Genomic DNA, 25,739 nt, shown 5'->3' on the forward strand with positions numbered 1-25,739 from the left:
TCTCAAACCCAGGACCTTTTTTATGCCGTGGGTGTGGCAAAAAAGAAAGAAAAGAGCAGGAGGATGGGGGAGGAGGAGGCTCCAGAATGCCAAGGGACCAGCAGCTGGGCTGTAAAGCTGAGAAACCACCCACAGTTCAAAGAGCTGATGGCTCAGAGATAAAGCATAAGGAAGTAACTGAAATCACACTAAAACAACAAAGCTTGAAGAAGGAATCTTAATCCCACTCTCAAAACACTTGAATTAATCCAACTGAAGTTGCAAAGAAGCCTAGAACCAGCTTAACTACACACACATCTTACTGACACAGCCCCAGGAGAAATGATGGTCCATTTTCTGGTTTTACAAAAATGTTCAGCATCCAGTCAAAAATTACAAGACAGAGAGAGTAGCAAACCACAGTCAAAGATGAAGTACTAATATAATCACATCAAAGAGGGTCTATATTTTGGGATTATCAGACAGACTTTTTTCTTTTTTTTTGGTCTAAGGGCCTCACCCATGGCACATGGAAGTTCCCAGGCCAGGGGTCAAATCAGAGCTGTAGATGCCAGCCTACACCACAGCCACAGCAACATCAGATCCCAGCTGCATCTGCAACCTACACCACAGCTCATGGCAATGCCCGATCCTTAATCCACTGAGTGAGGCCAGGGATCAAACCTGCAACCTCATGGTTCCTAGTCGGGTTCGTTTCCACTGCGCCACGACAGGAACTCCAAGACACAGACTTCAAAATAACTATGATGAAAACCGATGGAACAGACGGACAACATGAATAATGAAATGGAGAATTTCATCACATACATTGAAACTATAAAAAAAGATCACAAGGAAATGTTAGAAATGAAAAACAGTATCAGTAATTAAAGATTTCTTCAGATGGATTTAATAATAAACAGAAATGAGCAGTGAACCTGAAAACAGACCAAATTAAAGTGGCCAGACTGAAACACAAAGAGGAAAAAAAAGAAAAAAAGTATGTGGAAAAAAATGCCAGAACATCCAAGAGTTGACAAACATCCAACATCAATTGGGGTTTAAGTGGAATTTAACTGGAGTCCCAGAAAGGGATGAAAAAGAGAACGGGGCAGAAAAAGCATTAAGAAGAGATGATGGCCAAGAACATTTCAAAAATGATGGCAGATATCAACCCATGGATGTAACAGCCAATCTGCTGAATATTAAAGATAAAAGTAAAGACAAAACTGAGTGTCAGCCAGGATGATAATTAAGAATCCCTGGAAAACTCAGACAAGAGGGAAATTTGCACTCACACACAAGCTCTTCTCCAAGGACCTCAACTGAGTTCTCTTGAAAAAGAATGGCATGGGGCAAGAGATGAAAAAAGCTCCTCCCCTTTAAGTGGCATCTCTTACAAAGTAAAAACCTTCAACCAGGAGGGGAAATGCAGGAAAGCCTCCCACACCCAGAGCCCAAGGAAAGATGCCCTGCCTCAAAGGAAGAGTGGAACAAAAGCTATGTAATATTTGGGAGGATCAGGGGAGTAGAACCTACTTGCCCACCTCCCACATATACACACGCCTTTTACTATGTAACAATGACCACAGTCTACTAGAGGAAGGCAGAGCACTTCTGACAACCGGCCAAGAAACTGTCTTTAGCCTAAGGTTATGCACTAAAACAAAGCAACGGTCTGCTACTACTAGGAGAAATCCTTATCAAAATATTAGCAAATCACACCCAGTGATATATACAGAAAAGGTAATACCTATCACTAAGTGGGGCTTATCCCAAGGAGCAAAACTTGCTTAACATTTTTTAAAAAATCAAGCACCTCATTTACAGTATACAGGAAAAAACACTATGATTCTCTTAATTGATGCAGGGGAAAAAAATTGGCAATGTTACTTTAATATCTATCCACGACGAAAAACTCAGCAAACCAGAAAAAGAAAAGGGGAAGAAGTTCTTCATTCTGAAAAAGGACATCTTTGAAAAACTTAAAGTTAGCAACTTATCTAATGATGAAACAATAAATCCCTTTCCTTTTGAGTGGGGATAAGACAAGGATGTCCACTGTTACCACTTCTATTCAATAATGCAATGGATGGTCCAACCAGAACAATAAGGCAAGAGAAATAAAAGGCATAAAACTTGAAAAAGAAAGAAGTATATTTTGTGGTGATATGCTTGGAAACTACAAAAAACACTAGTAAAATTAGTTAAGTGAATTTAGTAAAGTTTCATGATAGAAGTTCAACATACACAAACTAATCATACCTCTACATACAAGTAAAGAACAACTGAAATATGAAGAAATACTAGTTATAATTACAACAAAAACAACAAAAACCACCCTACAAGACAATCTCAAGGAAGACACTCAAGACCTCTACACAAAGAATTACAAAAACATTGCTAAGGTAAATGAAAGACTGAAGTGAAGAGAGATTGTGTTTGTAGACTGGAAGACTCAAATTATTTAAATGTCCATTCTTCCCAGTTTGGTATAAAAATATATCCCTGTTGAAATCCCAGAAGATTTTTTTTTTAAAGAAACTGATATGCTGATGCTAAAATCCCTATGGAAACAAAAAAGATAGAGAATAAACAAGCCAATCTTGAAAGACGAAAAAGGATTTTGGAGGATTACACCACCTTATTTCAAGACTTACTTAAAAAGCCTTAGTAATCCAGAGTTTAGAGTGGACGTAAGGAAAAGAGATGGTGAAATAGAAGAGTCCAGAAATAGACACATACATATACAGTCAACTCATTTTCTACCAGGGCACCAAGTCAATCTAGTTTCCACATTTCTTCAACAACTTTTCAACAATACGGAATACAGTATGCCTCAATCACTATCTTCTATCATCCTCAGTGGTAAAGCAAAATCTGAAACTCAGAGGAAAACACAAATACTTTTATGTCCTTAAGACATAAAAAAACACTAATCACAAAAGAAATATAATTAATGCAAACCTCATCAAAATTTAAAATGCCCGCTTATCAAAGGACATCATTAAAAAAATGAGTAGGTAAAAGTCACAAACTAGAGAAAAAGTATTTACTATGTCTATATGACAAAAGACTACTATATAGAATACATAAAGAGCTGCAAGTCAAAAAAAAAAGAACTTTTTTTTTTCTTTTTTTTTTTTTTGGTCTTTTTGCCATTTCTTGGGCCGCTCCCGCGGCATATGGAGGTTCCCAGGCTAGGGGTCCAATCGGAGCTGCAGCCACCGGCCTAGCCAGAGCCACAGCAACGCTGGATCTGAGCCGCGTCTGCAACCTACACCACAGCTCACGGCAACGCCGGATCCTTAGCCCACTGAGCAAGGGCAGGGACCAAACCCGCAACCTCAAGGTTCCTAGTCGGATTTGTTAACCACTGCGCCAGGACGGGAACTCCTCAGTTTTTTTTTTTAAAAGAGGCGAAGGACAACTTACAGATATCTCATGAAAGAGGATACAGGAATGGCGAATAAGTACATTAAGAGTCATGAAAACACAATTAAAACCACATTTCACATCATTTAAAGATGTTCTGACACCACCAAATGTTGGTGAGGATATAGAATATATTAGTTTGCTATTGCTGCTATAACAAATTATCACAAACTTAATGCCTTAAAACAACACAGATTTGCTAAAATAAGCTTCAATAAAATTAAAGTCAAAGTATATGACTACATGACTTGTTCCTCTGGAAAGTCTAAGGGGAGAATTTGTTTCCTTGCCTTCTTCAGCTTTTAGTGGCCTCCTGTATTCCTTAGCTTATGCCCCATTCCTCCATCTTCAGAGCACATCACTCCAATCTCTGCTTCCATTGTCATACTGCCTTCTCCTGCAGTCAAATCTCCTACTCCCGCTCTTACAAGGACACTTGTGATTACATTCAGGGCTTGCCCGGATATTCCACAATAATCTCCCCATCCCAAGATCCTTAGCCACACCTGGAAAGTCCCTTTTGCTATGTAAAGTAATAGTGGCTGGTTCTGGGAATTAGGACCTAGATGTCTTTGGGGACCTTTATTCAGCCTACCACATGTAATAACTGGAACACTTACATTACTGATGCAGGTATAAAACAGCAGTGTCTTTGGAAAACTGGCAAGTTCCTAAAAAGTTAAACATACATCTGCTCACAACAATTCCACTTCTACATATATATTCAAGAAAAATGAAAACTTATGTTCACAGAAAGAGACTTGTATAAGAATGTTCACAGTAGTCACACTCACAACAGCCCCAAACTGGAAACAGCCCTAACAGCAAGAAAACTGAAAAAAATTAAACAAGCAACCATGTTATTATATTCATACAATGGAATACTGTTCAGAAACAAAAAAGAGTGAAGCTATATAAACACTTCACAACATTGATAAATCTCAAAAATATGCCTGGAAAAAGACACGCAAAATATATACTGATTCCACTTATGACTTCTAGCAACTGGGGAAACTAATAAGTGGCAGAAGTCAAAATAACTGTCTCAGGAAAGGGAAACAGAGAAATGCTTGGTGTCAGAGGCACAAATACCCTTTTGGAGTGATAAAACCGTTTTCTATCTTATTTTGAGAAGTAATTACATGTGAGTACACAATTATCAAAACTTGCAGAACTGAGTATTTAGTATTTGGGCATTAAACGCATGCAAATTATAATTCAAAAAAATTAAAGTTTTTGGACAAATAAATTAAGAAGTTCCTAGGGAAAGTTAAATGGATTTCTTATTTAAGGCCTTACCAAAAGTTCAATATGCCAATGCATTCTAAAAATTTCAGAAGGCAAGAGATGGCCCATAGATGTATGCCCACAACTTGGAGGTAAGCGTCTGCAAGCACATCTAGGTTTGTGTTAGGGAACAAATCTTGAGAGCCCAAATGACATCCAATCACAAACTTATTTGGGGGCAGTGGTGGCAAGGTTGCTGTAACAGAGGTATATATTTATTTAAAAAAACAAACAAAAAAACCAAAACAAAACATCCAGTAAGTATAATTCTCAAAGAAGGCCACCAAACGGTCTTCTAACCGAAGATACTTGAGCTTTGCTACAGTTTGCTAGAAAATAATGGCCACAACCTAATTAATAATCATATTCATTACCACTCAAAAGGGAAAAACAATTAACTAAAGTCCCAAACCTCAATTCAGGAGACGGTCCGAAGGATCTCTCACAAGAGGCAATAGAATATATATACCACTTTTCACACATTTATTTGGCCAGGGGGACCCTTTTATAGGGACATCTCTGGAATTCTACTTAACAATACTGCCCTGGCACCCAAGAGCCCAACTGTGGTTTAGATGGTAAATATTTCAAAGGAGCCAAAAAGCAGGATTATGACTTTCTTTAGAAATGGTGAGAAAGTGAAGTGTGCCTAGGTAGAGAACTGTAAGGTAAGTAAAGAACGTAAGAACCTGACAGTAGGTAGCACCGTTTAACTCAAGTCTATAGTGGGAAACTATAATAATACACACAAATAAGTATATGTAAAAATGTTTACATTACAATATACTAAATACCGTGATTAAACAAAAGACCTGTAGTACATAAAACTACAAGTTGATAAAATAAAGCAAACAAACAAAACTTCAACGCACACATATATATATTCACCAAAGCAGACATTTGGAACCACCAGGCGACAAAATATGTACTTAGCCACCTCTGACCTCTGCTGAATTCCTACTGTCACAAAGGATGCTCTAATGGAGCCAGCTACATAAACCTCGATGCCATGCAACAGTCTTAGCCACAAGAGGGACACCACAGCAGAAGTCTTTTTAAAAAAGAGAGAAACACCAAAACCAAAAGTTCAGCAGGTTTTCTAGAGACAGAAAATGTTAGGAGTTACTTAAAAAATGTAGCTATGGCATCACAGAGTACAAAGAAGCAATGTGGTAGAAGAGTGAGGCCTGTCCAGTTATAAAACACTGAAGACAGAAGTTAGTGCTAATGATAGGAGTATTATCACTTCAGTGATTTCAGAAAACAATTCACATGTTATTGGCTAGTTGGATGTGGACAGCTCAGGGAAAAGGAGGACTTCAAGATAACGGCTGCTAACCAGTATAACAGAGAGCAGTGTGGAATGGTGCACTAACCACTACTCGGAACACAGAAAGAGAAGCAAATCCAAAGGCTGAGGTTAGAGGGTCAGTGATAATACATGGCTTACTGCAGGTAATCATGTCTATCACATGACGGCGGAAAAAAGAAATGTGGCCCAGGAGAGAGGGTAGTCAGGGCACCAATAAGAGGCGCCACGTCCAACTGAGCAGGTCTCCGGGCTTGGATTCCTAGGACTCTCTCTAGGCACTGTTTCAGCCCCACACCAACTTTTATCCTTAGAACAAAACTCCCCCTGAGTTATATGAGAAACTAGTTCCTTATGAAAAACTGATAGAACAAGGAAATATAACAAGACTCTATCTAGAAGTGAACTATACCTTTAGTTCAATTAATCCATCCATGAGAATTCAGCCTAGGAAAGTTGACAAAAATTAAATTTTTATATAATCAACAAAAATGAAAGAGATTCCCAGTATTAGGAAGAATCTGAATAAATGGGTTCTCTGATACACTTCTGTTAGGAGAAATGTTTCCTGTGAGTTAAGATGATAATCTTGGGGATCTGAAAGTTTTCCATAAAACTTTTATTTTTCTTAAGGAAATGAAAATATGAAAAGTTTAAGCCTATCCTGAGTCAACTGAATGACCTCATGACCACTGCCACGTGATTTCAGTGTCCCATGTCTTCAAAGAGCAGTTTTGGCCACACTGGAACACACGATCACTTAAAGTTACCAGCCTTAACTTGTCATGTCTTACTAACCACGGCTGGCTGACTCCTGGCTAATTATCTCTGGTAAACTTTTCAATTATGCAATATTTTTCAGTAATGCTAATACATTTTAATTAGCTGAGCATTTAAAAAAAGCTAAGGTGTCATATTTAGGCAATAATTTTGAAATGTAAACAGACTGAATTTAGGTTTTTTACAAGGTACTGATTTCCGCGTATTCCAAGTTGAAGACAAAGTGGAATGAGAAAATAAGTAAATTCGGTTTATGATCAAGTTATCTTTGAAATGTGAGTCATTTACATACTATACAGATTTCCTTAAAGAGTGTAGCAGCAAGCTCTGCACTGAAGTTAGAATTTTTTTCCAAATATTTGCAAGAATTGAAAAATAAGTTCAGATACTAACTCTGTGCCTAATTCCAGAAACAGGTGATACTTACAAAACGCAGGTTTCAAAAGAAAAGGAAGGCTATCTTTACAGCTAAATGAGAAAGCTTATCAAGTGATGCCTTAGTAAAACTGGGATTCCAAGATTACTCACTGGAAAGTTTCAGTTAAGAGGTCTGATTATACTGAACTAGCAAATAACGCCTTTATGTTACTAATACCTGTATGATAGTTCTGCAAACAGCATTCTCTATATGTCTTCTTAAACTATGGTTCATCTTATTAAACTATGGTCATCAATAAAACTCCATTTCTTTGCAGAGTCTCAATTGTGTTCTTTGCTTACTGTTTTTATTCTGATAAAACCTTTATCACTGATTATGTATAAAAGTCTCCAAATCCTTAGACTGCTTTTACTCAGTGCTTTTACTCAGTGACACATTAGTCTAAGAGTCAGGTAATTCTCACAAGAATCTAGTGCTGTGGGTATTATTATCTACAAATGAGGAACATGAGACATGAAGAGATACCCTGATGTTATAAAGGCACTGTCCCTCCCCCATGCAATATTCTTGTCAATATTTCAGTTTTGCTTCTCCCATTTAGGTTTCTAATTTATCGAGAATTTGTTTTTAAGGGGTGAGAGCGATCTAAACATCTCCTGAAAGGATAGCCCATTTCACTAGCATGATTTATTGGTTTATTTTTTCTTTAATAATGCAAAATGCTACTCCTGTCACATGTCAAATTCCTATATATAAATGTCTGATTGTGGCCTTTATATTCTGTTCACTCATGTGTTTATTCATACCTACGCCACTGCGACCACTTTCAAGCAAAATTTGGTTATCTGTAGGATGAGCTCTCTTTCCTTTTCCAAATTTACATTATTTTAATGTGAGCTTGTCAAATTCCACCAAAACCCTGCAGCCCTTTGCATTTGGATGTGCAATGAACATTGATTTGTGGAGAACCAATAATAGGATCTCATTCCTATTTATGAAAATGGTATTTCCATTTATTTTAGACTGATACCTATCAATAAGTTGTCTCATTTTCTGCACAAAGGTTTTACACACCTCATTACATTTACTTATTCCTCAAGGTATCTTCGGTTTTATTGTGAATGGGGCGTTTATTTTAAAGTTAACTATTTCAGTCATATACAAAAATACACTGAAACGTCTGGGCCTCCCCTCCAGCACTGTCAACCTTAAGCACTTAGCAGTGTTTGATCAGATATAAGAAATAAGACAAGATTAATGGATACAGCAAAAGTCCCTTAAGAACACTCTCCTCCACCTAGGTTCTCAGAAAATCACTATCTTGACTTTCCCCAATGGTGATTTAACAGTTTTGATACCTATTGCATCCACACAGAAAAGTCTGCCCCTTTTATAAATCTATGTGAAACTTTAACACTGTTCATGTCACTTCCCTTTTGACTCACTCCTGTAACTATCCATGCTGATACCTACAGAGTCCTCAACTCCAGTGCATTCATTATCACAGTTCACTGTCTATTCTCCTTTTGATGACTAGGCCCAACTTTGCATGAGTAGTCTGGCATATATCTTCTCGTACGTGTATGAGTTCTTCGAGGGCAGAAACTTTTGGACTTCTTGATCAAAAAAGAAACTGCACCATGAGAAATACATTTTACATGCAACCTCACACACACACACACACACACACACAATTAAAACAGTTACCCTCTGTTATTTCTCTAAATTGACGGTTATGAACCATTAGTGAACACAAAATTCACTTAGTTGATCCTGAGAATTATCTTTTCAAAAGAATAGGAAAAAGAAAATGGAAGAAAATCAAACAATACGGTAGAAAATAGAAAACACTCAATTATTTCAAAAATTTTAATTCAGTCTGTTGTCTCATGTAAAATATATTTCCTACTATGGGTTTGTAAAAAAATATATGAAAGCCACTGCTTAGGACATATACCAAGGAGTAGAAATGCTGCATGGTAGGATAGGCACATATATAACTTTTCCAAATACCACCTAAATGGTTATACCAACTGTCATTCCCACCAGGAAAATGAGTTCCTAGTGTACTCAGTATCACCAACACATCATTTGGTCCCTCAAACTCGAGGCAGGATGGGTACAACACAGAGGGCTGCCAATGTTTAGCACCTCCCCAACTACTAAAGGAGTTTGAGAATATTTTCATGTTTATTGACTTCTCAGGATTCTGTTCCTTTGAACCATTTGTTCACATTTACCATCTTTTTCTTTTGCCTTTTTTTTTTTTTTTTTTTTTTGTCTTTTTGCCTTGTGAGGGCCGCTACGGTGGCACATGGAGGTTCCCAAGCTAGGGGTCTAATCGGAGCTGTAGCCACTGGCCTAAGCCAGAGCCACAACAACGCAGGACTGGAGCTGAGTCAGCAACCTACACCACAGCTCACGGCAATGCCCAATCCTTAACCCAGTGAGCAAGGCCAGGGATCGAACCTGCAACCTCATGGTTCCTAGTTGGATTCATTAACCACTGAGTGAGCCACAATGGGAACTCCCTGATGGCCTTTTTTATGCTTAAGGATTTCACTTGAATGCGCTCAAATTTATCCTGATTTTAAATCAAATGTATACATTTGTATCTTCTTAAAGATCCTTCCATATGTTGTCATCTTTTAAAAATCAAAGTGTAAAGTTTTGCTTTTCACACCTGTAATTTATTTGTGTGCAGTGTGAAGCAGGTATCTTCCCCTCCCTAACAGAAGTAATCAAGTACACCAGCACCCTATACTGAATCTTTTCCCCAGTGATTACAAATGCCACTTTGTGTTTCTAGGAGGTTTTTTTTTTTTTTTCTTTCCATTAGTCTGTCTCTGAGACAAATACCATCATATCCTAACCACTAAAGCTACAGAAAATGTCTTAGTATCTGATAAAGTGACTTCTCTTTCACTTCCTGGGATTTTAACTGGAATGACATTGAATTTATAAATAAGTGGAGTAAAATTGACACTTATGATACTGTGTCTTCTATTCCTAAACACAAGTTATCTTCTTATAACTTGATTATATGGGTCTTATAATTTTCTCCACTAAAGTCTCACACATTTTAATTTTTTCCTGGGTATTTTTTAGTTTGTGTATGTTGCCATTTTAAAGGGTGGCCTTTTTTTTAATGTAGATTTTGGTTGTTGCTGGCATATGGTAATGCATTTTTTTTTTTAAGGAGATTGATGAGTTTGAGGCATTTTACTTTATTTACTTAATTGACTTATTTATTTATTGACTTTTTAGGGCAGCACCCATGGCATATGGAAGTTCCCAGGCTAGGAGTTGAACTGGAGTCGCAACTGCTGGCTACGCCACAGCAACGGGGAACCCAAGTTGTGTCTGCAACCTACACCGCAGTCCACAGCAGTGTGGGATCCTTAACCCACTGAGCAGGGCCAAGAATCGAACCCATGTCCTCATGGATACTAGTCAGGTTTGTTACCGATGAGCCATAAGGGGAACTCCAATGAATTGCTTTTTATATACAGGTGATCCTTGAACAATGAGGTGGTTAGAGATGCTGAGCAACCCCCACCCGAAGCAGCTGAAAATTCACATATAATTTTACAGGTGGCTCTTCATATCACAGATGGCCTGCATGTGAAGATTCAACCAACCATAGAAGGTGGAGTATGTATTTATTGAAAACAAAAATCCACAGATAAGTAGACCAGCACAGTCCAAACTGTGAACTGTTGTTCAAGGGTCAAATGTATTGACATTTTAAAGGCAACTTTACTGAGGTATAGCTCACACAGAAAATGCTCAGATGTTAAATACATAATTCAGTGAGTCCTGATAAACACACACCTCCATGGTAATCACCATCCCAGTCAGGATATAGAACATTTCCATCATCTCAGAAAGTTACCTTGTATCGCTTGAGTCAATCTACCCTTCACAGCCCTAACTTCTATCAAAGCAATTTTACCTGTTCTAGAAATTCATAACTGCAACCATGCCATACGTACACTTCTGTGTCTTTTCTTTTAATCAACACCCTTTAATCCAATTAAGCAAGTTCTCTTATATTCCTAGTTTTCGAAGAATTTTTGTCAAGTACTGCATTTTATCATATGCCTTTTTTCCGTTACTCATTTAGATTATCATAGGGTTTTTCTTTTGATGTGTCAATGTGATGAATCTCATTTATGGGTTTTCTAATGTCTAATCATTTCTACATTCCTGAGACAAACCCTAATTAGTCACAGTGTTTTTTTGTTCTAAGCAAACACTAACATTTTACCTAAAATTGTACTGACATGATCATTAGTGAGATGAGGCCTGTTTCCCTCTGATACTCCATTTGTCCCTCGGGAAGGGGGGGCTGGTAATCAGATTACGGCAGCCTCACAAAATGATTTTTTCTGTTATTTTTCTTATTTTCTATGACATGTTCTGTAACGTTTAGGTATTACTGGGTCTTCATGTAAAACTTTGCCCATCTGGGATTTTTCACTTTGGGTTTGGGTTTTTTTTGTTTTTGGATTTTTATTTAATTTCATTTTGGTGTAGGTAATTTCTAACTATGAATGTAAATTATAAAATTAAAATCTAATCAAGTTTATTATTCTTAAACCAATTTTGGTAACTTATTTTACTTTAAGTTTCCATTCTGCTTTCCGATCTAAAGGCAAAAAGCTATTGACAATATTCTTAGTTTTAAAGTCTCAATTTATCCAGAGTTCTATCTCTTTTTCATTTCTAATACCTTCTTCTTCTTCTCCTCTATCAATCTTGGCAAACTTAGTCTTCAATTCAGCACCCTAGGTTTAGTTGTTTCAATTATCTCTCCTTTCCCCCCATTAACATTTCTCAATTTTATTTCCTTCCTTTTTCTAACTCATTATATGTATAGTTAACTCATTTTTAGCTTTTTACTAAATAAACATTCTTAATTCTTTAATAAACATTTAAAGATCTAAGTGCCCCAGACTGGCAAATGAATTTTTGTTGTGTCACAGTTTTGATAAGTAGTACTTTTATCATCCTATTCCAGACATTTTCTAATTTTTATGAGCTGTTCTTTATCCCATAAATTTGGAAATGTTCTTCACATACAATTATGGATTTGGGAGCTGCTGCTGTTAGCCTCCTGTTATGTTTCTAACTTAATTGCACTAGGGTCCAAGGACATGATTTGTTAAGGCACAAATTCTTAGGAATTTGTCAACACTTGCTTTGAGGTCTAGTACATAACCAATTTTGTAAAATTCCATGGGTACACAAAAATACATCTTCTGTAATTGCTGTGTGCTTGCTAACTGTACATTTCCAATCCTGTATAATCTTACATTATCTTTTCTTAAAAAATTACTGAGGTATATTAAAATCTTCTACAGTATTATACATTTGTTGATTCATCCTTGTAATTCCAACAACATTATTACCATATAGATTGCTATAGACTGTCCCTCCCTGCCCTGCACTCAAATTCAGATGTTAAAACCTAATTTCCAATGTGATGGTATTTGGAGGTGGGGCCTCTGCAAAGTGATATATGGTCACAAGAATGGAGCCCTCCTGAATGGGAATAATGCCCTTATAAAAGAGACCCCAGGGAATTCCCGTGCCCTCTTCTGCCATATGAGATTCCAGCAAAAAGACTGTGAAGTAGGAAATGAGCCTCTACCAGACACCAAATCTGCTGGCACCTGCTGACATGAAATTCCCAGCCTCCAGAATTGTGAGAAATAAATTTCTATTGTTTATAAGGCACCCGTCTATGGATTTCTGTTACAGCAGCTCAAATGGACTAAGACATAAATTATGCCTAGAATATCTTTTTGTATTCCTTTACTTTAAAACTATGCCATCATAGTTTCAGATGTATCTACTAATGAAAAGCATTCAGTTAGCTGCTTTGTTTTGTTTTTAAAGACTTCATTCTCCTTTAACCAGCAAGTTTAATCTGAAATTATGTATTGGGTTTATGGAGATATTTAAGCTTATTTTCTAATATCTTATTTTGTGTTTTCTAACTCCTATGCAATTTCTTTGTTTCTTTTTTCTCCTTTCCCTGCCGTCTACTGGGATGATCAAATATTCTTCATTTCCACCCCATCATCCACACTGATTTGTTTGAAGTTATACATTCCATTCCAATTCTTTTGGAGGGCTATCCTTAAGAAAAAAATTTTAATGGAAAATTTTAATTAATGTGTTGCAGGTGAACACAAAAACAACAACAACAACAAAAACCCCAAAACAACACTCCCCCAACACACAATAAAGAACCTAAAATGAAAAAAAGCAAAGACAACCTCATGAGGACAAGGAGAAGAGTAAGGAGAAAACAAGCAAAATTTTGACAACTGGAAAATAGATGAATAAGAACAGTGAACAGATCAAAGACTACTACTAACTCTAGGCTCCCTATGGAGAAACCTCCTGATTTACACAGCACAATTCTGCAGACCTCACCAGTCAGAAGGAAGGAGATAAAATAGGAAGGACTTGGGTGTGAGAGATGTGAGAAGCAACGAGATACTCAGATCAGCTCCCCACTCTAAGTTACTGGCTAACTGCTCCTCTCCTACAGAAGGCTGAATGTTTACTCTTGGCAGAGTCACACAGTCTACCTGGACTATGAGATGGCCAGGGTACCATTATGAGAAGAGAAGGAATAAATGAACATGAACATGCTAAAAACAGACACTCCCCAAATGCTTCCTCCAATGAGTTCAGGCTTCCAAAATACTAGCAGCCAGATCTTTACCCATTTAGTCAGATCAAGACTCCTTTCTGGGGTACCCAACTAACCCAGGAGAAAAAACACACAGATACTAATATTGAAAGTTTACCAACAAATAGCCCACTCAAATCACTCTACAGTGAAATTGAAAGGAGACAAGCCTCATCCACATACTTAGTTTCTTTCTTTTTCTTTTTTCTGGCTTTTGTTTTTTCAGGGTGGCACCCGCAGCACATGGAGTTCCCAGGCTAGAGGTCGGATCAGAGCTATAGCTGCCAGCCTACACCACAGCCACAGCAACGTGGGATCTGAGCCATGTCTTCCACCTACATCACAGCTCACAGCAACGCCAGATGCTTAACCCACTGAGCAAGGTCAGGGATCAAACCCAAGTCCTTATGGATACTAGTCAGGTTCCTAGTCAGGTTCCTTAACCACTGAGCCATGAAGGGAACTCCATGCTTTAGTTTCCAATAAGCTTTTTAGATCCCTGCTGTCTTAATCAAGGATTACTTAGATTATCTGAGGAAAAATGCGGGGGAAAAAAAAATGAAAAATGCAACTTCAGGAAGTTTGAGGCCATACAGAGAAAGAAAACATTGTCAAAATCATAACCATACCCAGAGAAACAAGAAAACCCTGAAGCAAGAGCAGCAAGATTTGCAAAGGAAACATGTTTTGCAAATGGAAGCTGACTTGCACTGATGAAACCCACAAGGTTCAGGGTAAAATGAGTGAGTATGACAGTGAAGAGCCACATGGTACCTTTTAACTAATGTTGAGATTTCTGATCCTACAGATTATAACGCAAAGGAAAAAACCTGCCTGATAAGATAAATTCTCATATATTCAGGCATGTTTATACATGTATGGAATTCCTGTAGGCCAGTGCTTTCCAACAGAAATAGGATGCAAACCACATGTGTAACTGTAAATTCTCTATAGGCTACATCAACAAAGTAAAAACAGTTTAAGTGTTCAATAATTTAATAATTTTATTAATTTACCCCACTATATCTAAAATATCACTTCAATGTGTAATCACAGCATTAAAAATGGAGATATTTTACTCTATTTTTTTAAACTAAGTGTTATAGCTCTAGTGTGTACTTTATACTTGCAGCCCATCTCAATTTGGACTAGCTACATTTTTTTTAATTTATTTATTAATTAATTTATTTTTTGTCTTTTTTGCCTTTCTAGGGCCGCTCCCTTGGCATATGGAGATTCCCAGGCTAGGGGTCCAATCAGAGCTGTAGCCACCAGCCTACGCCAGGGCCACAGGAACGAGGGACTGGAGCCGCGTCTGTGACCTGCACCACAGCTCACTGCAACGCTGGATCCTTAACCCACTGAGCAAGGCCAGGGACCAAACCCACAACCTCATGGTTTCTCGTCAGATTCGTTAACCCCTGTGCCACAATGGGAACTCCTGGACTAGCTATATTTCAAGGGTTCAAGAGCTACGTGAGGCTAGTGGCTATGGAACACAACCTCCCTAGAAAAATACACAAAAAATAGTAACAGTGCTTACATTTCTGGAAAGTGGAACTGGGTAGAAAAACATAAGAGATCTGAGGGAGAGTTACTTTTCATCATTTACTACTTCGTTCCTTTTGAATTTTGCACCATGTGTACTTATTACCTATTCAAAAAATGAATAAAACACATTCCCTAAAATAAATGCACAAATGTAGATATCCTCTGGCCCACTTCTAGAAACCTATCCTCTGTATGTGTATAATGATACATAAACAAAGTTACTTGCTGCAGCACTGTTTTTAATACAAGACTAGAAATAATTTAAATGTCCACCAAGAGAGAAAATACAGACACCTATACAAAACAATACTGTGCAACCAAAAATAAAAAGGTACTCATTTATATACTGACATGGAACAATCTACAAAACGCATTATTAAGCAAATACAGGACCATTTGTACTAAAAGGTAATACACGCACAAAGTTGCCCATACATGCATAAAATCTCTGGAACAATACAGGAAAACCTAGTAATGCTACTTGTCTTTTGAAAGGCAACTGGGCAGCAACGGACGGGCCGGCAAAGAGACTTTTCACCATCTTTTTGTATCTCTGAATTTCAAATTTTGAATTGGAATGCAATAATGCATTGCCTATTTAAAAACTCCAATCTACATCTAGCTAGTGCCTGCTTTTATTTACCCTGCTTGGCCTTTATGTGCTATTTAAGTTCATCTAAAAAGACTAGTGTTCTTCTAGTTCCTTCAAGAGAAGCTTGAGCCTTGTTTTTCCGCAGAGATGGGTGTACACACACACACACACACACACACAAACACACACACACACACATTTGGCATAACGTTCCCAGAATTTTATCTCCTTTCCCCAAATGGCATTACAACCCATCCATAGTTACCGAATTCTTTATCTAATAAATTCCTCAAGGCCAGCTTTTCCTTGACACAAACTGATTTTCTAAGTTTCTGGTATCTGGGGACTTTTCTCTCCCTATCTCTCCTTCTCCTGTCACCCTCTCTAGATACGCTATATGTAAAAAGTCTTACATTTTATCCATCATTTGTAGCAGGAAGAATGGGCCTCATCTGTGTCTCTGTGTGATTTTAAGAAATCTAGATGAAGAGTATAGTCAGTGATGGCAAACACTGAAAAAAGCAGTATGAAAATTGAGAAAAGACTGCTAAACTTGGCAGTTGAGAATTCAGTGACAACTTCTGAAAGGGCAGCAAGAGGGGGAACATGAAAAAGAGTGGCCAAAGACACTGCATAAAGTTCATGTCTAGAACAAAGGAAGTCATTAAATATAGAAAGCAGGGAGTTCCCGTCGTGGCGCAGTGGTTAACGAATCCGACTAGGAACCAGGAGGTTGCGGGTTCGGTCCCTGCCCTTGCTCAGTGGGTTAACGATCCGGCATTGCCATGAGCTGTGGTGTAGGTTGCAGACGCGGCTCGGATCCCGAGTTGCTGTGGCTCTGGTGTAGGCCGGTGGCTACAGCTCCGATTGGACCCCTAGCCTGGGAACCTCCATATGCCACAGGAGCGGCCCAAGAAATAGCAAAAAGACAAAAAAAAAAAAAAGAAAGCAGGAGATCCCCTTGTGGGCTCAGTGGAAATGAACCCAACTAGGATCCATGAGGCAGGCTTGATCCCTGGCCTCGCTCACTGGGCTAAGGATCCAACATTACTGTGAGCTGTGGTGTAGGACACAGACAACGAAGCTCAGATCCTGTGTGGCTGTGGCCATGGCATAGGCCAGCAGCTGTACTTCTGATTCAACCCCTAGCCTGGCAACTTCCATATACCGCAGGTGCAGCCCTAAAAAAATAAAAAATAAATGTAGATTTCAAATATCTTCAAATTGTAAATACAAAATATTCCCCAAATACCTATATAAATACTTATTTCAAGAGAAAATTCAACATAAAATACCTGAAATGTGATGATGCTGCCCCATAAAGAACACCTAGTGAAAATCACCATTAGATTTTTGGGACTCCACATTCAAACATGTTATCACACAAGGCAGGGGAAAAAAAGGCAAGGTAACTAATGACCTGGATTTTTTACAACTGTTTTAGGCAAAGAAACCAGGACAACAGAAACCATTTAAAAAACAAACAAAAGGGAGTTCCCATTGTGGCACAGCAGAAACAACCCAACTAGTAGCCATGAAGATGCAGGTGCAACCCCTGCTCTCAATCAGTGGGTCGGGAATCCGGCGTTGTCGTGAGCTGTGGTGCAGGCCGGCAGCTGTAGCTCTGATTCGACCCCCTAGTCTGGGAACTTCCATGTGCCTTGGGTGCAGCCCTAAAAAAGCAAAAAAAAATTAAATAAATAAATAAATAAAAATAAAAATTAATTAATTAAAAAGTTAAAAACAAACAAAACACATAAAAACCAGTTTAAAAAAAAAAAACTGAATTCTCACTGTAACTTTGCTTTTTTCCCAAAGTTGTACACTAGTAAGGAAAGACACTGCCAAATAGAAACCTAAGTTGGCCCCATGGAGAGTGATGGGTAATGTGCCTTTTAAACAAAAGCAAACAGAAAACATTCATTCATGTGTTCAATTTTACAGACTGTTAAAACCTAATGTTAGAGCTTGAATTTAACCCTAAAAGCAGGTCATTAGTTCAGTGAAAGTGCACATTATATGGAGACTGCTGTGCAAAGAGAGTCTCTTTACTTGAGTTACATTCCTTTCACCTTTAATAAGTGGTGTGGAATCCATAGGTCTATATTCAGCTTGTAAACATAAATTTTCATAGTTTATCATCCCCAGATTGTAAAAAAGCGTCCAACTATTAAAAGACTCCATAAGCCTAGCCTCAAATTAGCACAAATAACCAGTACTGTGATTTCTCTTCAAATTCCCAGAGTCTGTACTGACATTCGGCTAAAGCAGTAACTTACTCCTATCAACTAAAGACAGTCCTCAGGGTGTGAAAGCGCAATTAAAGCAAAGTCTACAGTAGTGTTGCCCAAAAGAACTTTGTTAAATTAAAAGTGATTAAAATTAAACTCAACATTCACTTCCCCAGTCACAGTCAACCACATTTCAAGTGCTCAAGAGCCACATGTGGCTGGTGCTACTATTTTGAACAGTGTGGGTATAAAGCAAAGATTCTTCTCTATGATCTATTATTCCTCAAAAGAGCTTCAAAGGTTTCCTGGGGGTAAAAGAGAGGAAAACTGAGTAGGCAGGGCTTCGGCGACTGCCACTTTCCTTATGTTTTGAGAGTCTGCATAATGTTGCTGCTGTTGTTAACAACCTTCTTCCTGGGTGCTGAAATATGCGTAGGTATGTGTGTGTGCATCAGGTTTGAAAACTGGCTTAGAGGATAAATGGCTGATGCACAAACTTCAGGCCAAAGAGGAACGAACCCTCCTGAGACTTCAAAACAGTTTATAAAGAAAAGTTTAATTGGCCAGCTTACATGAACTACAGCTTAACCATCTGTCTATAAAGTAAAAGGTTGGTCTAAACATGGAAAATTTGCATTCACTGCCACAGACACAGCCTCTCTAATCAACAAAAAAGCTCCCATAGTTCATTCAAACCCAGGGAGAAAGCCCATGGGCCCAGCTTCCGCTGCACCATTTATCAGGAGTTTACTCTGTGACCTTTGAAAATCAGACTCACCACCCTACATTCTGTAATGAAGGATGTGATGAAGGCAGCAATTCCTTAATATTTACAAGTCCTTAATCATTTTCTCTTTATAGAATTTTTTGGAGAAAGCTGAAGGAGGATATGCAAATATACTTTATCTGAAACAGGCAAATTATAAAATCACAGATTTACTATGCTACTTCCTCAGATCGAGTTTTTGAATTGAAAGACTCAAGGTAATGAATCTGATGAACCCAGTGGCATTACTAGCTGAATGCATTAAATCTGAAACTATGCCCTCCCTCAGAAAGAGAAGGGAGGTTGTGGTAGGGCACTATATTTAAGGAAATACAAGTTTTCAGAGGCAAACTGGACCTGTGTACTAACAGATCAAAACTAAAATCTACACTCACTTTCCATTGTTCTAGTCTTGAGGCCAAAGTAATTCCAAGATTTTGAAAAATTACAGAATCACCTGGAAGAATCATGACACTCAAAATAAACACATCGATTTTAATGAGAATGAATCACTTGAGGATTTCTGTTGTTTTAAAAGTACAAAACTGAAGACAGATTTACAGTACCAGGCAGCTGTCCTATCAAGTGTGGCTCACTTATACCTAAGAGGAATCCATACACTCTAGATGGTAAGGCAAGTATGTAACCTACAATTATCTTACACGTACATTCAAGCCAGAACTAACCTAATACTTTTGGCTAACTAGCCAAACCAGAGGCAGTGTCTAAACTCATCTGGCTTGAAAAATTACATTCTCCCCACATGAAATTACTGAAACTGAAGCTCAGGGCTATCCTTGAGATGTCAACCTATAATTAGCATTGAAATATGTCCTAACTGCCCACATCACAATTACATCAATTTGGAGAAATGATCAAAATTAATCAGAGATAAGCAGTAAGCCCAAACTGTGCATTTTTTAAACAAGAAAAGGCTGCACTACTTTTGTACTGCTGGTTTTAGAACACATCCTATTTTTAAAAAAATTTTTAAATAGCTAAGGCTATAAATTACAAGGTGATCAATTAATTAGTATGTGATGGGGTAGATGGTAGAAAGTAACCTTGAGATAGAAAGGAGGACCCCCCCAAAAAAAACTATCACGGCTAATACTGGATGAAAGTCACATATAAGAGGCACAAAGCCCTCAAAAGACAGCCTAGCAACTGCCCGCACTTGTTCAGTTCTACAAATCCCTACCACACGTGAAGTTTTACGTGACACCCCTGCAAACTGACAAAACAATGACTTACTCTGAAGAAAAGGTGTGGCAGGGAGTGCTACACCATTTAGATCACCTTTCTTTACTACTGGCCCAGCATGATAGGCTTTTCAGTCTAGAATCACAGCCCTCTGAATGGCAAAACAAACAAAAAACACCTTGGTGAGAGTAGGTACTGTGGATCTTTCAGGAACTTAGAACCACGTTCTACCTCTTTAGGAACATTCGTTAATCATTCTGAAAGACAATGTAAAGGATATTATGTAGATTACTGTGCTCTTTCCCCAAATATGATTTAAACTAATTGATGAACATTCATTACTATGCTTTCAGGTCTGGTCCTGCACTGAATGGTCCCAGACATGCTGGTTAGGCTCTGAGTATTTGTTTTTGTGTCTTGAGATTATCTCCATTATCCTCACCAGGCTGTTATCTGTTTTTTCTTACAATAGACAGTAGGCTAACAGTTCCCCATCCTCCTATCCCACCCTACCCCCACTAGACTCCCCCGAACCTCCCACATTACCAACAATCTACTTGTTTCTAATCTACTGTGGGTTTAGAAGCCAGATAACTTTGCTTGTTAGAAACATTTGAAATAAATGCCAACAGGGTCTAATTAAAAGTCCCAAAGGCTATCCAATGACTAGAGCTGCAGTGTATATGGACTTGGGCAATTTGGTTACCCTAGGCCTTTCGGCTTAGTATCTGTTTCTCAAATGCATTTTATCATAGGTCAAGGAGAGTGTAGCAAAACCATCTGGATTAAAAAAACAAAACAACAAAACAAAACCTGAAAGCAACTACCAGAGGAGAACAAAAGAGATTATCTGAGAAGATCCTTCTGCCTGAGGCACTGTTTCATGTACCTTCATCACAATCATTTAATTTTTGTAACAACCTTAAGAGGTGGGTTTTATCACCTCCATTTTCAGTCAGAAAACCAGGGCTCAGGAGTTAAATAATGTGCCCAATTCCGTAACTGAAAAACCCACTGTAAGCCTATGTCTCTCTGACTCCAAAACTACTGCGGCCCAATACATTTTCTTGGTTTAGCTAATTATTTTTAAGAGTCTCATGCTCTACAGACTGAGCTAGCTGGGAGAGCTGTTTTTATACTTTATTCTGACTCTTTTATTGGAACCTGACTGATTCAGGTTTGCTTTCTAACCAGTTTCTATAACTAAAAGGCTATGGATAATCAAACTAAAGGCCACATTAGACATTGGTCGTATCTTCAATTTGTAGAGACTGTGCAAAAATGGTAAAAGTCGCCCCCCCCCAAATACACTCTTCCCAGTGTCAATTTCAGTTTGACATCTTCCCTAGCGCTGTCCTCTATGTTCAAAAGTAGGAATGCAAGCATACTTCGGGAACTGGCTCAGCAATGTACTACAATCTCCTTTAATCGCACATTAACATGATTTTCTTCCTCTATAAACACTGGAGGACAGGGCAGGAAGATATGAAGACTTTCCGCTTTTCTAATCCCATTAAGGAACAGGGGTATACTTGTTCCCTGTTAGATACTTTATTGCCTAGTCCAGCGCCCGACTCTGACCCACAGCAAAAAGCTATTTTACCGTTGAATAAATGAATAAATGTTACTTGTTCCATAAATAAAAGCTATTTGTTGAATAAATGCATAACCTCTCCTGAACTGGTTTTGAAATCTTTCTATTTCTCATCTTCTGACATACCTTTGCAATATTTAGGGGAAAACATCTTTCCTCTCAGAGACTACGAGCTTAAAAATGGCTCCTCTAGTCCCATCAAAAGACATGCCCCTCTCCATCCTCTAAAAATGACTCTTGTCCCAAGAATATGAATAAGCTTCCATCTGCCAGACTGTACTAAATACAGCTTTTATATGCATTACAAAAACACCTGTATAAAAAAGCTGCTACAAAAATGAGGCCTTAGAAGTCCTAAGTACAAAACCAACAGAATCAAAACCAAACAAGAATAAGGAGTGCTTTCAGACCTCTATAAAAGCCAAAGCTGAAAATACTTGCAACATGTAAAAATTCAATACGTCTTTGATCAGCAGGTTATGCAGCTAAGCTGTTTTTCACTCATGTATTTTGCCCTAACAAGTAATAGAATTTTAGCAACATGTTTGTAATATTTACAATATGAAAATGAAAAGGGAATCTTTTGCTATCTAGAAGTAGAAATAACCTTTGTTCCTACTAAAAAGAATTTCTGCTGAAATATACAAAACTATCCCCAAATTCCTACTTAAGAGTTAAAACACATACCAAGCCTGACAAGCCACAAACAACAGGAAATTACTCTGCACAGTTTCTTACAACACTATTATTTCATGAACCTTACAGATTGTGTAGAGATTTGACCACTTAGGACTAGGTCCAAGTATGCTAGAACTTTGAAAACTTGTTGAACACCTACAATGTGAAGTCACTTTAAAAGGCATAGCTACAAAGTATAAAAACCAAGTTCTAACAGCAATGTCTTGCTAAAAGAAGCTCAGAAATGGATGTTTCCAATCACATTACATTAATTAAAACAGGCCAATGAACTACTTTCAACTCAATTTTAACATTAAGAGTATAAGTGCCCAATCACCTTAGCTAGAAATGCCCACAGACTTGTGAACTATTCTGATTTACTACCACAACAAATTTTATGGCAAAAATACTAAGGACCTTTAAAAATAAAAAGCAGTGCTACTTTTCTGATTTTAATACAAATGTACGCTAAATGATCTTTTGGTGAGGGAATATTCTATCAATATCCTGTATGGTTTTTTTTTTAAGGCAAATGAAAAAAATCCTCAAACTATGAAACATTTATGAAATTCATTTTACATTATTTCTCCCATCTCTGGGTATACTTATGTCACTTATTTATTCATATCAAAACTTCTCAAATTTAACATTTGCCTTTACACATCAAGTTAAGAAAGACTTTTTTTTTAAAGAGGGCCCATGCTAGAACAATAGCTAATGAAGTTTCGGATAATAGAAAATGTATTATCTTATTAGCCTCATATCAGCGGTGAAGGTTCAACTCGTATGAAATCAGAAGAGAGAACATGAAAAGGAACTAAAGTATAAAATCATTCAGAATTCTAGAAATTAATTCAAATTCCAGGAACCATTTTTGAAAAGATGAAATTACTCCAAGTAAGTTTGCATGATCACTTATTTATTTACAATTACACGTTGTTTTTCTTTTAAAAAGTTTTATAACACCAAAATTTAAGATACTTCAAACTGTAATAAAGAAGAAATGACTTACATGGAAAATACTACATTCAAATCTGTTTTGCCTGGAATTTTTTTTTTAAACTAAAGTTTAGTTGACAACAAACCGGTATATTTAGCTTTTCAGGGGTCAAGAGGAAGGAATAACAAAACCAACCTAAGTATTTTCCTTTTGTTTAGGATCAAAAGAACACCATAACCACAAAAGGGTTAAGTAAGTAAAAGACCAAAGTACCCACCCAAGGGTAGTACGCCTCCCCCCAGAGAGAACAAAACAATTAAAGTTACAGATTTGAAAACCAAGTTTGAAATACGTGCAATCAATTAGCGTGCTCTCTAAAGGCGTGTGATAAAAACTAATAGGCGCCGCTCACAGAGCAACTTTCACTAAAGTACAGAAGGATCTGGACAGAGTATCAGCCGTGTGCGGGTTTGCGTGAATATACACAAGCGACTCTCAACCCCGAGATCAGAATGGTTCACAAAGGTTACAGCACCCCCACCTACAAAAAAAAAGTGGAAGCAAAGTATCGCACGCTCCTAACTCGGCCTCCCAACAACTCCCGAAACCAGAGCGCTGTCCCTCCGGGGTTTGAAAATCAGAACCACAAACTACCGAGCGTGCTCGCGGCAGAGGAGACCGGCCACAGCCAGCCCCCGCCCCAGGCCGCGCGCGCGGGTGGGCGGGAGGGCAGCTCCGGGCGCCGACCCGGTCCCTCCGGCTGCCCCGCCCCACGCTCCGCACCCCGAGGGCCCAGCGCCCCACGGCCCTGACTTCGCCACACCCCAGCCCCTGGCCCCCGAAGCCATGTGACGCGGCCAGGCTCTCCGACCCGAGCCCCACACCGACGCACCCCAGCCCCGAGGGCCTGCCGGGCGCCGCGGTGTTACCTGGACCGAGGCTCCGGGTCCCGCCCCGTCAGAGCCGGGGGTCCGGGACCTTTTGTTCCTTCCTCTTCCGAATGGGATGAGGGTCTGGGAGGGGAAAGGGGAATGGGCGATTGGAGGCGGAACTGAAAACACTCTCGCGGCCGCCCGGCCTCCCGCCCCGCCCCCCAGCCGGAGCCCGGCCTGCAGCCCCGGCGCGCGGGGAGGGGGCGCGGGCCCGGCCACCGCCCGCTGGAAGGAGGGGGTGGGGACGCGCGTCCCGCCACCGCCCCTCCTCCCCTCGGGCGCGCGCCCGCCTCGCCCCCACCCGGGCGGCCCGGACAGCCGAGCCCTCCCCCGCCGCGCCCGCCAGCCCACCTCCGCTTCCGCCCTGCGCCCTCCACCGCCGGCCCCTGCGGCGCGGCGCACCCACCTCCGGGCGGCTCGCTCGGTGCTCGCTGGCTGCTGGCTGGGAGCTGCTCCTCCGCCGCCGCGGCCGCGCGGTAGACCCGCCTCCCACCCCCGGCCGCGAGCCCCGCCGATTCGCCGGCACAGCCCCAGGGCTGGCACCCTGCCGCCCGCTGATTGGCGCCCCTGGCCGCCCGTTAGGACGCGAGGCACGCCGGCCGAGCGCAGCGCTCGGCGCGCACGGAAGACTAGGCGAGCGGAGGAGGGAAAGAAGGAGGCCGAGCGCCCGGGAAGGGCCAGGGCGCGAGCAGGGCTTGGAGAGTCGCGGGCCACTACCTCCCCACCTCCTTTCCCCTTGGGCGCCCCGCCCTCCCGGCCGGACCGGCGGTGCACGCAGCCAATCAGCGCGCGGGGTGATCGGGGTGTGAGCCGCGCGTCGGGGGCCTCGAATCGGAAGGGAGACGTCGCTCGCTGATTGGTCCCGCCTCCCCCGTAGAGCGTGAGGCGAGGCGCGGCCGGGCGGGCTGCCGGGCGGCGGCGGACGAGGCGGGGTGGGACGCTCGCTGTTTCGGTTGGCTTCGTCCCCGGCGCGCTTCCCCGAGAGGCTCTGGGGAGGAGAAGGGAAGGCTCATAACCTGCTGCGCTGCGCTGGCGCCCACTCGTCCGTCATTGCCTCGGCCCAGCTCCCCGGCCAGCGCCATTGGGTGGGGCCTGTCCGGGGGCCAACGCCTGGCCAACCCACCGTAGTCAACCCAGGTGTGGATACATGCTCATCCCTAGGGGGGCGCCCAGAGGACGGGACTAGCCTGCGGAACGAGATGGTTCTGCAGAAGCCCGGGTACCGGACCCACACTGGGCGTGTCCGTACGCGAACGAGTGGGCGGGGCCCTCGTGGTAACGGGGGCGGGGTCCGAGATGTAAATAAGCCCAGGGCCGAGATCTTTCCTGGGCCATCCGACCAGGGAAGGGAATGCCAGGTATTTCTCTTTTATC

At 40.2% G+C, this 25,739-nt stretch overlaps 1 protein-coding gene across 7 annotated transcripts in view; it reads right to left on the reverse strand.

Moving 5' to 3' along the window:
- SMAD2 (SMAD family member 2) overlaps window positions 1–25,118 on the reverse strand; it is a 96,029-nt gene extending 70,911 nt beyond the window's left edge. For 3 of the 7 annotated variants that reach the window (XM_005659449.3, XM_021092635.1, XM_021092986.1), the window contains exons 1-2: window positions 24,772–25,092; window positions 24,363–24,446 (exon numbers count right to left, since the gene is read on the reverse strand). The gene's annotated coding sequence lies outside the window, so the exon portion shown is untranslated. Of the gene's footprint in view, window positions 1–24,362; window positions 24,447–24,716 lie in introns of all 7 variants that reach the window. The other 4 variants (XM_021092745.1, XM_013992841.2, XM_021092903.1 and 1 more) reach the window with 4 other exon arrangements.

The sequence above is a fragment of the Sus scrofa genome, chromosome 1, assembly GCF_000003025.6.
Source record: "Sus scrofa isolate TJ Tabasco breed Duroc chromosome 1, Sscrofa11.1, whole genome shotgun sequence".
Lineage (NCBI taxonomy): Eukaryota > Metazoa > Chordata > Mammalia > Artiodactyla > Suidae > Sus > Sus scrofa.